We start from the raw sequence: 14,749 nt of genomic DNA, 5'->3' as shown, positions 1-14,749 counted from the left end.
ATGCTTCTACATTTCTATGATCATTAACATTTTGATAAAAGATTCTTCAAAATTCTTTCAAACAGGTTCTAACATATGTTTCCAAAAATATTGAAATTTTGGTTCCTTCTGTCCACAATAATGTTTCTCTTACCAAAATCTATATAGTCTTCTATTGCTACTAAAACATTATGTTAAAATTTAGTTAATATTTATTGTTTTTCATTTTTTTGTGGCAATAATCTGGAGAGAGTTTAGCTTAACTGAATACTTAAAGCATAAAATATTCCTTTATTTGTATTTAATTAATTGGCTAATTCTGTAGTCATCTGAGATCTTGACAGAGTTTGGAGGATCCTATAAAAACATGATTATTGTCAGAAGGCTTCCATTCCTATTCACTGCAGAAAGGCTCAAGTCCCTTACCACTAGGACTTCTCCATAATGGTTGCTTGAGTATCCTTACAGAATAGCATGTAGATTTTAACACAAGTGCTTAAAAGGAAGGAGGCCATATATAAGTCATTTACCATTACATCTACCATATCTATTTGTTACCAATTTAGGAGAACAAAAGGCTATGAACACTAGAAAACAATGAAAGAATTGAATGCCATCCTGGATATTGGCTACAATTCCTAAAAGTTAAATGGGTAACCAAAGAGGAAAAATAGCACAATCAATATTAAAATGAGATTGTTAGATTAAAAAAATAACATAACATAACCTGATGAAAGTGGTGGTATATGCTATTTCTGGGTTCACTTTTGTACTCCTAATGTATACATACAATTTATTATTGATTACAGATATGTGAATCATTATATACATTATGAATTTTAGATGGGAATAATCCACATATCTCTACAAACCAACCTACATCCTCTACATGTTTTTCACATTTTATATGGAAGCTACTCTGAATTTAAAAGATGAAGAGGTTGGTTTGTTTATTTTTGCAAAAAGTATGGAATAATTACTTTGGTTTATTTGAAGGTGAAGGAACTATTAAAGCAACTCAAATCCTAATTGGATTCATACTATTTGTGAGTAATATTATTTAAATAAATGATTGTGATTTATATTGCAAAAGGAGATATAAGCTATGTTTCTTTACATTAGTAGTATTTATTACAATATAAAAATATATATGAGAAATGTCACAATGAACTTGAAATAGCCCTACAAAAATCAAAGAAGATTATACTCATTTTGTTGTCCACATCTTGAAAAATATGGAAAGGATAGACTTATGTTCAAAGGAATAAAAGTTACCATGGCAAAATGATATTTTTATTTCAACATTTTCAGCAGTACTACTTATAATAACTAAAATGGACTCAACCAAGATGTCTATCTACAGATGTATGAAGAAATAAAATGTGATGTATTCATGTACATGTATGTAACATAATGGAATAGTATTTATATGTAAAATGGAATGAAACCTGGTGATTTGCAGCAACATGAGTGAGCTTGGAGAATGTTATATTAAATAGAATAATATAGGCACAAAAAGAAAAATACTTCATGGTTCTGCACATATGAAAAAGTTTAATAAAATAAATTTTTTGAAGTAGAATGTTCAATAATGGTTACCAGAGGCCAGAAGGTGAAGATTAAGAAACATTGGTTAACAGGTAAAAAAAAATAAAATTAGATAATGAGATGAAGTTTGAGTGCTGTATAACAGAGTGGGGCAACTACAGTAAATAATTTATTGTGTATTTTAAATATCTAGAGGAGAAAATTTGGAATGTTCCCAACATAAAGATATAAAAAATATTTGAGGTGATGGATGCTAATTACCCTGATCGATGACTTCCTATTGCATAATATATCAAAATATCACAGTCCAAGAAGGTAAAGAGAGCCTACCAGAAGGGAGAAAATCCTTACCACCTGTAGCTCTGATGAAGCTTAATCTCCAGTACATATAAAGAACTAAAACTACTTAACACCACAAAGCAAATAATCCAATAAATAATTAGTCAAAGGAACTGAATAGACACTTCACAGAAGAATAAATGCGATTGGTCAACCATTTATGAAAAATTTTTCATCATCTCTAGTAATGAGAGAAATGAAAATTAACACTACAGTGAGATTTTGTTTCACTTCAGTCAGAATGTAACCATCATGAATATAAGTAACAATAAATATTGGAGAGGATGTGGGGGAAAAGGTATACTTATACATTGCTGATGGGACTGTAGCTTGGTGCAACCACTGTGGAAACCACTATGGAGATTCCTTAGAAAACTTGGAATAGAACCACCATTTTACCCAGTTATCCCACTCCTCAGCACATATACAAATGACTTAAAATTAGTATACTACAGTGATGAAGCCACATCAATGTTTACAGCAGCTCAATTCCCAATAGCTAAGCCATAAAGCAGAATGAAAATATGGCATTTTCTGGTAAATGGATGGAACTGGAGACTATCATGCTAACTGAAATAACCAATCCCCCCAAATCAAAGGCCAAATGTTCTCTCTGATATGTGGATGCTAACACTCAATAAGAAGAGGGAAGAGTAGGAGTTCATTGGACAAGAAGAAGAGGAGTGAAGGGAAGGGAGGGGTTATGGGAATAAAAAATACAGTAGAATATATAGGACATAACTTTCTTATATTCATATATGAATACACAATCAGTGTAACCCCACATCATATACAAACACAAGAAGTTATACTCCATGTATGTATAACATGTCAAAATACATTCTACTATCATGTATATCTGAAACAAATAAAATTAAAATAAAGTTTTAAAATATCACACTCTAGATCATGTATATGTACAATCATTGTGTATCAATTAAAAATGTTTTTTTTTAATGAAAGAATTATCAAGGTTCTTTCTGTGTACAATTATTTTTCTTAATCTCTTCCAGGGACTCATTTTGAGAAAAGAAAAGTTTGGGCTAATAAAACATCAATAGCTTAGACCATTCTGTTTATCAAGAATAAAATCAGACACACACACACACACACACACACACTCACACAATTAAGTAATTCTAGAGAAGAAATATAAATTTCTCATTTTTAAAAAAGTCACAAAAGAAATCCTCTTTTCAGAATAAAAAAAATATGTGATTTATCTTTAGCAAAGATATTTTAATTTCCTCATGGCACTGGCTAATTTTTAAACTCATTTGCCTAATTTCAATTGAAAATTCAAATTGAAGATTGAATAACAAAACAGATGTTTACAAATATTTTTATGGCTAGTCATTAAATAAAAATGTTTGTGATTGACTATGTTTTCTCTCTTTGAATATTTTGAATATAATAGGTTCAGATATAATGATAGTAAGAAATTTTTTGACCTTTAGTAGAACCTATTGCCAAGTAAGAAAGAATTATATTTACCCAAACATTATCTGCCACTTCTGTCAATATGGAAAAATTTCAAAAAAAGTCTTACCCTGTACATTTTGCCATATTCAAGAGATTACAATCAATCAACTAATTTATAACTACTTTTAAAATCTTTTGAAACTAGAAAATCAAAATTAATTACAAGAAAATGTGGATTATTTGGAGATATACAACAGTGTCTTTTAACTTATTAAGTTAATGGGTTATATTTCCTCTTAGTATGTGGTCATTTCAATTATAATAACCATTTCCTCACTTTTATTAGATATTCTTACAAAAGGCAAAATGATCTGTCATTCTCAAAAGTTGAATTTTATTTGGGAGAGAAATATTATTAAAAATTAGATAAAGTAAATAAATAGACAAGTGTTTCAATATGAAGAAATCTTTGAGACAGAAAATTAAAATGGAAAATTCATGAGGAAAACTAATAAAGCTATAAAAACACATTCTTTAGAAACAGGAGCTATATTTGGTTTAGTTCTAGTTGAATGGTAATGTGCCATTATTGAATTATTTAATAAGGATCATTTTCTTGACCCTTCCAAAACTTAAAATTTCTAATTGTTTCAGTCATCAAAGAATATTGCCCAAGGAAGAATAACTGAGTCATTCCACTATTTTTGTTGTTATTAACTTTTAATTTTGAATTAATTATAAAAGGAATGCAGAACAAAAATCTGCAGGGTGTTTCATGGCATCTTTGCAAGGTTGCCAATTTAGGAACAACTTGCATAACTATAGTGCAACTTGAGAAGCAGAAAATTAATGTGGCAAACCACCTTAGAGATTTTTCAGACTTTATTAGTTTCATTTGTGTGTGTATACATGCAGTTCTGTGTAATCCTGTCAGATGTGATTTCACTTAATCATTATCTTAATCATGACATAGAAACACTACCACAAGGAATTCTTATGCTACTCCTTTAGAGTGACACAGTCTCTACGCTTCATTCCCACTCTCTAGCAAATAGTAATCAATATAATTTTATTATTTAAAGAAAATTATATAAATGGATAATTTGTGTGGTAATTCTTTGGAATTACTTTACTCATTCATCATATTTTCTAAAATTCCATTTAAGTTACTGCATGTCAATTATTCATTCATTTTATTGCATAATTTTTGTGATATGGGAATATCATGCTTTGAATAACTATTCTCCTTTCAATGAATATTTAGGTTGTGCTTAATTTTTGAAGTATTATAAATAGAACTGCTATGACCATATATGTTTAGCTTTTTGTGTCAACATGAGTATACATTTCTCTGTGATAAATGCCCAAGAAAATGAAATTTCTGGTTCATATTATACAAGCAGGCTTCTTTTCCAGAAAGTACAAACTACTTATGGTGTTACTATATTATTTTACATTTCCACCAGTAATTTAGGAGTAATCCAATTTAGCTGATTCCCCTAAAAGAATAGTCAGAGTTGATATCTTTCCTTCATTCTTTGTCTCAAGGGGAAGGAAATCATTCATTCTTTAATAATTATGTTTAATTTAGATTTTTATCATAGATATTCTTTACCAATTTGAAATAATTCTCTTCCTAATTCACTGAGAGTTTTTACTATAAATGAGTGTTGAGTTTTCTGAAGTGCTCTCTCTCTGTCATGTAGATAATCATGTCATATTTTTTTATTTGTAAGCTAGTTGATACAATGGATAACATTTATTAGTTTTCAAATATTTAACAAATTGAGCCTGCCCATAATAACATTCAAATGAATGTAGTGTCTAGTTCTTTTTGCTTATTGCTAAATATATTGGTCTGCTACTTCATTATTGCTATTTACTATCTTTGCTTGGTTTGAGTCGAAGCTTAATATTGATATGTAAAATGAGTTTGGAAGCAATTTCTCTTCCATTTTCTAGAAAAGACTGTGTAAAATTGGAGTTAATTATTTGATATAATTTTCCAGTGAAATCATCTGAACATAGGGATTTTGGGTGCATTTTAAAATTATGAAATGAATTCCCTTAATTGTTATAAGAATATTAATATGTTCTACTTTAACTTTGTTAAGATCTAGTAGTTTGGAATTTTAAAGAAATTGGTCTATATTCTCCATGATGTGAAATTAATAAATGTGTAGGTGTGATACTGTCTTCCCAGTTGTAGTTGATTTGATTTTTGTTTTTATTTCCATCAGTCTTTCCACAGTTTTATTGAATTTACCAAATGTTTAATAATCACATTTTTTTCAATTTTTGATATATTTTAATTTTAATTTTCAATTTAATTGATTTCTGCTCCTATATTTAGTATTTTCTCACATATTATTTTTGACTTGCTGAGATCTTACTCTTCTAATTTCTTGGAATTGGAATATAGATTATTGATTTGACATTTCTCATTTTTAGTGTAAACTTTTATTGCTATTTCCCTCTTGGGTCTACCCTCACAATATACCAATATTTTACATTATTTTAACATTTATTTAGTTCTGTAGTATTTTGTTTCTGTGATACTTTCTCTTTAACTTATAGATTATTTAGAAGTGAGATGTTATTTAATTTCATGTATTTTGTGATTTTTCTTATTATTTTTCTCTTATTCATCTTTAGTTTTATTTCAATATAGTCAGGTAGTAAACACTGTATGATTTCAGTTCTAAATTTGTTGAGGCATGCTTTATATTCCAGGATATTTGTCTATCCTTATGAACATTCTATAAGCAGTTGAAAATGTGCAGGTCAATTATAATCTGCCGGCTGATTGTGCTTTCATATCTATATATTATCATGTTGATTTTTCTCCCTAATACTTCTATTAGCTCCTGGAAGAGAGTGTTAAAGTTCTCAATTATAATTATAATTGTGGCTTTGTCTGTTTCTACTTTCAGCACTATCAGATTTCTTTATGTATATTAAGTCTCTGATTTTTTGTGCATACACCTTTAGAATTGCTATATCTTCAGGTCAATTCATCCTTTTAACAATATGCAATGTCTTACTTTGTCTCTAGCAGTTTTCTCTTTTCTAAAATCTACCAAATATCTAGCCACTTTTGCTTTTTTCTTTGTTAATTAGGGCTTGGTATATCTTTTTCTATCATTTTACTTTTAAAATACTTTTGTGTTATTTTGAAGTGAGTCTTTTATTGACAACATAAAATTGGCTCATATTTTTGCACTCTGTTGATATCTTTTGATATATTTAAACAACGAGCATTAACATAATTACTAAAATATTAGTATTCACCCCTCTTCCCAGGGAGGGAAAGGGAGGGGGCATGGGGTTAGAAATGATGGTGGAATGTGATGGACATCATTATCCAAAGTACATTATGAAGACAGGAAATGGTGTGAATATACTTTGTTTATAACCAGAGATAAAAAATTGTGCTCTATATGTTTAATATGAATTATAATGTATTCTGCTGTCATATATAAAAATAATGAAAAATAAGTATTTGGGGCTGGTATTGTGGCTCAGTGGTGGTATGCTTGCCTACCATATATGAGGCACTGGGTTTCATCTTCATCACCACATAAAAATAAATAAATAAAATAAAGGTATTGTGTCTATCTACAACTAACAAAATATTTTAAAAACAATATTAGTATTCAATTATTCCATTTATTTTTTTCTGTTGTTTCTATTTCTTCTGTTTCCCTTTTCTTGCCAGCCTATGTGTTACTTGAAAAAATTTAGAAAAACAGAAACTTTAGAATAACATTTTTTTTCTGTCATAGTTTTTAATATGTTGCTTTGTATAATTTTTCTTAGTGCTTGCTACATATATCATTATATAATTTTGTGATATATCACAGTTTATAGTATGAACATTTTACTACTTTGAGGGAAGCATAGAAACCAGATTTCCACACAATTCCATTTACACTCCCTAATTTTCAAGTATTTTATTTATTACCTCTAAATATGATGAGTATCATATCAGATGTTAGCAAGATATAAAATTAACACCCCAAATCAAAGGCATTTCTGTATATCCATGACAAATCCTCTGAGAAGGAAATGAGAAAAACTACTCCATTTACAATAACCTCAAAAAAAAATTTAAGATACTTGGGTATCAACTTAATGAAAGAGGTGAAAGATCTATACAATGAAAAATACAGAACCCTAAAGAAAGAAATCAAAGAAGACCTTAGAAGATGGAAAGATCTACCTTGCTCTTGGATAGGCAGAATTAATATTATCAAAATAACTAGACTACCAAAAGCATTGTGCAGACTTAATTCCAATCATAATCCCTCCCAATGGCATTCCTCATAGAAATAGAAAAAGCAATCATGAAATTCATCTGGAAAAAATAAGAGAACCAGAATAGCTAAAGTAATGCTTATCAGGAAGTGCCAAGCAGATGGCCTCATTGTACCAGACCTTAAACTATACTACAGAGCAATAGTAACGAAAGCAGCATGGTATTGCCACCAAAATAGACTGGTAGACTAATGATACAGAATAGAGGACACAGAGACTAACCCACAAAACTATAATTATCTTATATTAGACAAAAGTGCCAAAAACATGCATTGGAGAAAAGATAGCATCTTCAACAAATGGTGCTAGGAAAACTGGAAATCTATAAGTAACAAAATAAAATCAAACTTCTCTCTCTCACCATGCACAAAACTCATCTCAAAGTGGATCAAGGACCTAGGAATTAAACCAGAGACTCTGTATTTAATAGAAGAAGAAGAAAAAAAAGTAGGTTCTAATCTTTATCATGTAAGATTAGGCCCCAACTTCATTTATAAGACTCCTATAGTGCAAGAATTAATCATCTAATAATTTTATATATCACGAGAATATCTCATACACACATATCATATTTAACACTAGCTTTATCCCTTATGTTATTTTTTTTCTTTCTGAATTTCCAAACCCTAATCTGGTATCATTTATATTTGGATAAATTACTTTAGATACTCTTTAAAAATAGGACTTCTGGCAACAAATTCATTTGTCCATTTGTCAAGAATATCTTTCTTCTATCTTCATCCCTGAAAGATATTTTCCTTGGGTATAGATTTCAAGTTGAGGTTCTTTTTTCTCAGTACTTAAGAACCATCGTGCTACTTATTTCTAATTTCTATGGTTACATATGTGAAATCTGCTGTCATTTAAAATTGGTGTTCTTTGTTCAGTATTGCATCCTTTCTAACTAGTCTTTTTCATTTTCTTGCCTCTAATTTTCAGAGGTTTGATTATCATGTGAATTGGCAGAGAATTCTTTCAGTTCATCCTGTTTGTGGTTGGTTTAGATTCTTAGAGCTGTAGGTTGAAGCCTTTTGAAATATTGGAGTACCAGAGGATAAATACTGCTGAGAGCCATTGCCAAGTAGGAATGACGCATGGAAATTTCCTTGCTAGCGTACCCCATGTTGCTTAGAGGAAGGACTCGTGGAAATGGACTTGCCTTGGACATTTTGCAGTGACATTGCATGTATGTTTGAGAAAGGTGACTCTGCTCAAGGACCAGGGTGGATCCAGGTTTAAGGAGGATCCTACTGGATTAGGGGGGATCCGGGTTTAGGGCGGATTAGGTTTTAGGGAGTATCCTGTTCCTTGGGTTTAGGGCAATTCCAGGTTTGAGGTGTACCCTGCTGGGAATAGGGTGTATCCTGCGAATTAGAGCCTGGTGGAGTACGTGATTTTTGCCCAGAACATGAATTTCCCCAGAACGTGTTTGTAGAGGGCTGGTGTGAGTTCGGGAATAAAGAATTGCTGTTTGAATCTACAAAGCTGTGAGTGACTCATGATTGTGTGCCCAGCCAGACTGCGGCAAGATACAGGACTTAAAATTCTCCCAATATTTATAAGTTCTGTATTTATCCTCTGGTACTCCAACTGTTCAAATGTTAAATGTTAGTTTTTGTTCCATAGGTACCTTAGGAATCTGCTCATTTTTATTCAGTGTATTTTCTCTCTATTTTCAGGTTGAATAACTTCTATTCCTTTATCTTTAAGTCCATGGATTCCTTTCTTTCTCAGCTCCAATAATTGAGCTCTCCAGTGATGTTTTTATTTTGGTTATCATATCTTTAGGTTTTTTTTTTTTTTGGTGTTTTTGACATAAGGCAAATGTTTTATTACTGATTCACTTCTTCACTTCTCATATTAAAAAAAAAAAAAAAAAAAAAAAAAAACTCCTTCAGTCCACTCTAATAGTCCAATGATGGCTAAGTTAGGTATTGTGAATTCTAAATGATAAAGGCCAAAAATACTTTCTAATAATAAATAATTAGTGATTATACATAGAAAAATATCCCAAGTAATTGTACTCAAAGCACTCCACTTCCTTTTATGAAAGTTAGCCACATTTAAAGAAAGGACATAGTCAGCAATATTGAATTCAGTAACGAAATAAGATAACTACTCCCATTATCCCTCAGGTTCCTGATGAACTCTGTCAGAAGATTCATCTTAGTCTTGAAGACAAATTGAAATTCCCAAATAGGTCTTGTCACTCTTTTCTTCTGTCATTGCCTGGTCATACCTTTATTTTTATAAGTAGGTTTTCTACATATTGTTTTTTTTTTTTTGCTAAGATTTCCTATTTGTTCTTTGATTCAAGAGTTTTTTTATGGTTACTGCTTAATCACTTTTAGATAATCCCTGTACCTGGTGTTTTCATTCAACTTGAATTTTTGAAAGATGATGAAGTTTTGTTTGCTGTCATCAAGAAAATGCAAAGAAATTGATTATAAATCCATGTGGTTACCTAGAAGAAGTTAGTCTAAAAAAGCTACCTACTTTTATTCTTCCCGGTTATTTGACATTCTATAAATAGCAGTTTAAGAATAAACAGGTAACTGTCAAGGTTTTCATTTTGTGGGGGAGGAACAAATAGGTAAGACTAAGGAGATATTTCAGGGTGGTGGATTTTTGTATGTGCTTTAATGATAGACACAAAAAATGCATTTATCAAATGTGTAAAACTTTATAGAACAAAGATTCAATCTTAATGTATGCAAATTTTAAATATTATTTTGAATGTTGGAGAATTACAGGATGAAATGCAGAATGTGACAAAAGACTCTGACTTTAGTAAAAAAATATGAAAGTATATCACTGAAGTAGGTGGAGAAAAAACATTCTTATCTAAGTATGTACAAAATCTATGACCAAGTGAAATCTATGAGGTTAGATAAAACAAACCGTATATAAACATAGTACTTTGGTTGATAAAATTATTTCTGTGAAGTAGAGGTTAATCATTCTGTAACTACAATAGACTTTTTTTTTATAAAACTGAGCAATTAATATATTAATGGGAAAAGGAAGAAATAGATTTATTGGAGTGGCTTATATCAAACAAATGGGATGATGGCTTGATGTATCCATGAAATAATGAATTAATCTGTAGACATTAGTATAAACTTATGATTAGTTTAATTTAGATACAGATCACTACATGTACAAATATTTACAGATATGTGTAGGTAGATATATTAATATGGACATACATATTTCCTCATTGGGTCAGTGGTCTAGAAGAAATACATTTCAATAGCAATAGATCCACCTAGGAGTCATATCTTCATTTCTAATACCATTCTACAATAAAAAAAAAACTAGGTCTCCATGGACATGAGGGAGATTCAAGGCTGTAGCATACAAGATGAACATGGATCATTTTATAGTGTCAGAGCAAGAAAGTGCTCACACACACACAGAGACACACACAATGATAGGGAGAAGTCAAAGGAATATGGGAGCTAAAAGTCCAGTTTGACAAAGTTTAAGCAAATTAAGTACAAAATAAATTTAAAAAGCATTATATTATTACGCAGGGTAAAAGACAAACATACATAAACTCATGTTTAATATAAGTAAATTATTGAATGAATAAATAAGGAGGAGACAAATCTCCAAGGCAGAGCAATTCCAAATACTTTATATAGACACTCCACCTCAAATCATGAAGGACAGCTTCTTAGATTTTAAGTGTGGGCTATGCATAGTAATTTTCTTCCAAAGAACACAAATGCATTTGGTACAGTGGCACACACCTGAAATCCGAGCAATTTAGATGACTACAGCAGGAGAATCACAAATTCAAGGCCAGCCTCAGCAACTTAATGAGGCCCTAAGCAACTTAGCAAGACTCTGACTCAAAATAAAATAATCTTTAAACAGGGCTGGGGATATAATTTAGTGGTTTAGATCCCCAGAGTTCAATCCCCAGTGTGTGTGTGTGTGTGTATGTGTGTGTGTGTGTGTGTGTGTGTGTATATATATATATATATATATATATATATATAATATCAAAAATATATATATAATATCAAATATATATATATGTATATAATATATATAATATATAAATATATATATAATATATATATAATATATATATATATATATAAATAAAATATATATATATAATATCAAATGCAGTGTAAGAAAAGACAAGAACTGCCACAGCCACATAATCAAGGTTATCATTAACATTATCAACAGTTATGGTGACAGTGTATGCCATTGATAGGATGTGATTAAAATCCTCACAAAATCCCTTAATCCTGGTGAAACATGAGACCAGTTCCAGTTAAGAGGAATTCTACAAAATATCCAACTGGAGACACATACCCCCGGTTGGGGGAGGGGCAGAGCCGTCATGCGCCTGCAAGATAGGTGGACCTTCGACCTACCGGCAGAACAGCCCCAGCGGCGTTTGGAGGGGCAGAGCTGCCCCCTCCCACTCCTGCAAGGTAGGCAGACTGGAGACCCACCAGCAGAACAGGCCCAGAAACCCGTGGAGGGGCAGAGCCGCTCCCCGCGCCTGCAAGGTAGGCAGACCTGCAACCACTGACAGAACAGGCCCAGGGGCCCGCAGAGGGGCAGAGCCACCCCACGAGCCTGCAAGGTAGGTGGACCTTGGACCCACTGGCAGAACAGGCCCAGCAGCCGGCCAGCGTGGTAGACACATCGCCCCGGTTAGGAGAGGGGCAGAGCCGCCTAAGATACCATCTCACTCCAGTAAGATTGGCAGCCATTATGAAGTCAAACAACAAGTGCTGGTGAGGATGTGGAGAAAAGGGTACACTTGTACATTGCTGGTGGGACTGCAAATTGGTGCAACCAATTTGGAAAGCAGTATGGAGATTTCTTGGAAAGCTGGGAATGGAACCACCATTTGACCCAGCTATTCCCCTTCTTGGTCTATTTCATAAAGACCTAAAAAGAGCATGCTACAGGGACACTGCTACATGGATGTTCATAGCAGCACAATTCACAATAACAAGACTGGAACCAACCTAGATGTCCTTCAATAGACGAATGGATAAAAAAAGAGTGGCATTTATACACAATGGAGTATTACTCTGAATTAAAAAATGACAAAATCATAGAATTTGCAGGGAAATGGATGGCATTAGAACAGATTCTGCTAAGTGAAGCTAGCCAATCCCTAAAAAAACAAATGCCAAATGTTTTCTTTGATATAAGGAGAGTAATTAAGAACAGAGTTGGAAGAGCATGAGAAGAAGATTAACATTAAACAGGGGTGAGAGGTGGGAGGGAAAAGGAAAGAGAAGGGGAAATTGCATGGAAATGGAAGGAGACCCTCATGGTTATACAAAATTACATACAAGAGGAAGTGAGGGGAAAGGGGGGGAAACAAGGGGGAGAAATGAATTACAGTAGATGGGGTAGAGAGAGAAGATGGGAGGGGAGGGGATGGGGGATAGTAGAGGATAGGAAAGGCAGCAGAATACAACAGACACTAGTATAGCAATATGTAAAACAGTGGATGTGTAACAGATGTGATGCTGCAATCTGTATACGGGGTAAAAATGGGAGTTCATAACTCACTTGAAACAAAGTGTGAAATATGATATGTCAAGAACTATGTAATGTTTTGAACAACCAACAATAAAAATTAAAGGGAAAAAAAAAGAAAAAAAATCCAACTGGCACTCTTCAAAACTGTCAAACTGGCTGGAGTGGTGGCTCACTCCTATTATCCCAGCAGTTGAATAAACTGAGGCAGAAGGATCGCAAGTTCAAAGCCAGCCCCAGCAATTTAGTGCGGCACTAAGCAACTTAGTGAAACCCTATCTCAAAAAGAATAAAAAGGGCTAAGCCCCTTGGGTTTAATCTCTGATTCAAAAAAAAGCAAATAAATATTAAGAAATAAATATTGTAAAACCATATTCAAAACAGTATAATCATTAAAAAGGAAACTCTTAGAAGCTGTCATGACCAAGAGAGAAGTCTAAGGAGACATGCCATTCGCATGTTTCCAATATTGCTTCCAAGTAATATTCTAATTGGAATCAGAAAATGGGTATTAGGTCAGAAGTAGGAAATATGAATAAAGTGTGGAATTAATTCAATAATAATATATCAATGTTGGTTCATTAGTTGTGACAAATATATTGAACTTAATATAAGATATTAACTTTAGAGAAAATTAGATGTATCAGGTGTAGATTTTGTGAGAGCTGTTGCATTAGTTTTACAGTTTTTCTGTAAATCTTAAACTCTTATAAAAAATAAAGACCATTAAAACATACAACATTACTTACACATTAAACATACATTAAAACATACACATCATTCTTATGCTGTGTCCCACTTTAAAAAAAAGAAATGGTTTTCTGATAATTCAGAGATTCAATTCTATTCCCATCAAAATTCATAATATCAGGGGCTGGGGATGTGGCTCAAGCGGTAGCGGGCTCGCCTGGCATGCGTGCAGCCCGGGTTTGATCCTCAGCACCACATACAAAGATGTTGTGTCCGCCAAAAACTAAAAAATAAATATTAAAAAAAATTCTCTCTCTCTCTCTCTCTCTCTCTCTCTCTCTCTCTCTCTCTCTCTCTCTCTCCCCACTCTCTCTTTAAAAAAAATTCATAATATCATATTTTAAATATCTGAACTTTCTCCATTTATTAAATTATGTACATAAAAATCAATAACCAATGTTATCCTGCAATCTCTGCACGTGGTAAAAATGGGAGTTCATAACCCACTTGAATCAAATGTATGAAATATGATATGTCAAGAGCATTGTAATGTTTTGAGCAACCAATAAAAAAAATTACTTTACCGTAATCATTTCCTTTAAAATTTTTAATGTAATATTGAGGTTTGGTTTTTGTTCTTTCTATTTTAATCTGCAGATCTGAACAGCATTTTGAAGTAAAGCTTTTCCATTACTACTTTGTGTCAATGTCTCATATGAGAAAATAATTCTACCATCCATGGCAACTGTTTGAAAGTGAATGTCAGGCATTTTCCCTACCTATTTTTTAAAAATATTTTTTTAGTTGTCAATGGACCTTTATTTTATTTATTGATATATGGTGCTGAGAATCAAACCCAGAGCCTCACACCTGCCAGGCAAGCGCTCTGCCACTAAGCCATAACCCCAGCCCTTCCCCACCCATTGAA

This window comes from Urocitellus parryii, assembly GCF_045843805.1.
Source record: "Urocitellus parryii isolate mUroPar1 chromosome 13 unlocalized genomic scaffold, mUroPar1.hap1 SUPER_13_unloc_10, whole genome shotgun sequence".
In the NCBI taxonomy this organism is placed as follows: Eukaryota; Metazoa; Chordata; class Mammalia; order Rodentia; family Sciuridae; genus Urocitellus; species Urocitellus parryii.
Note: the sequence above shows the minus strand (reverse complement) of the source record.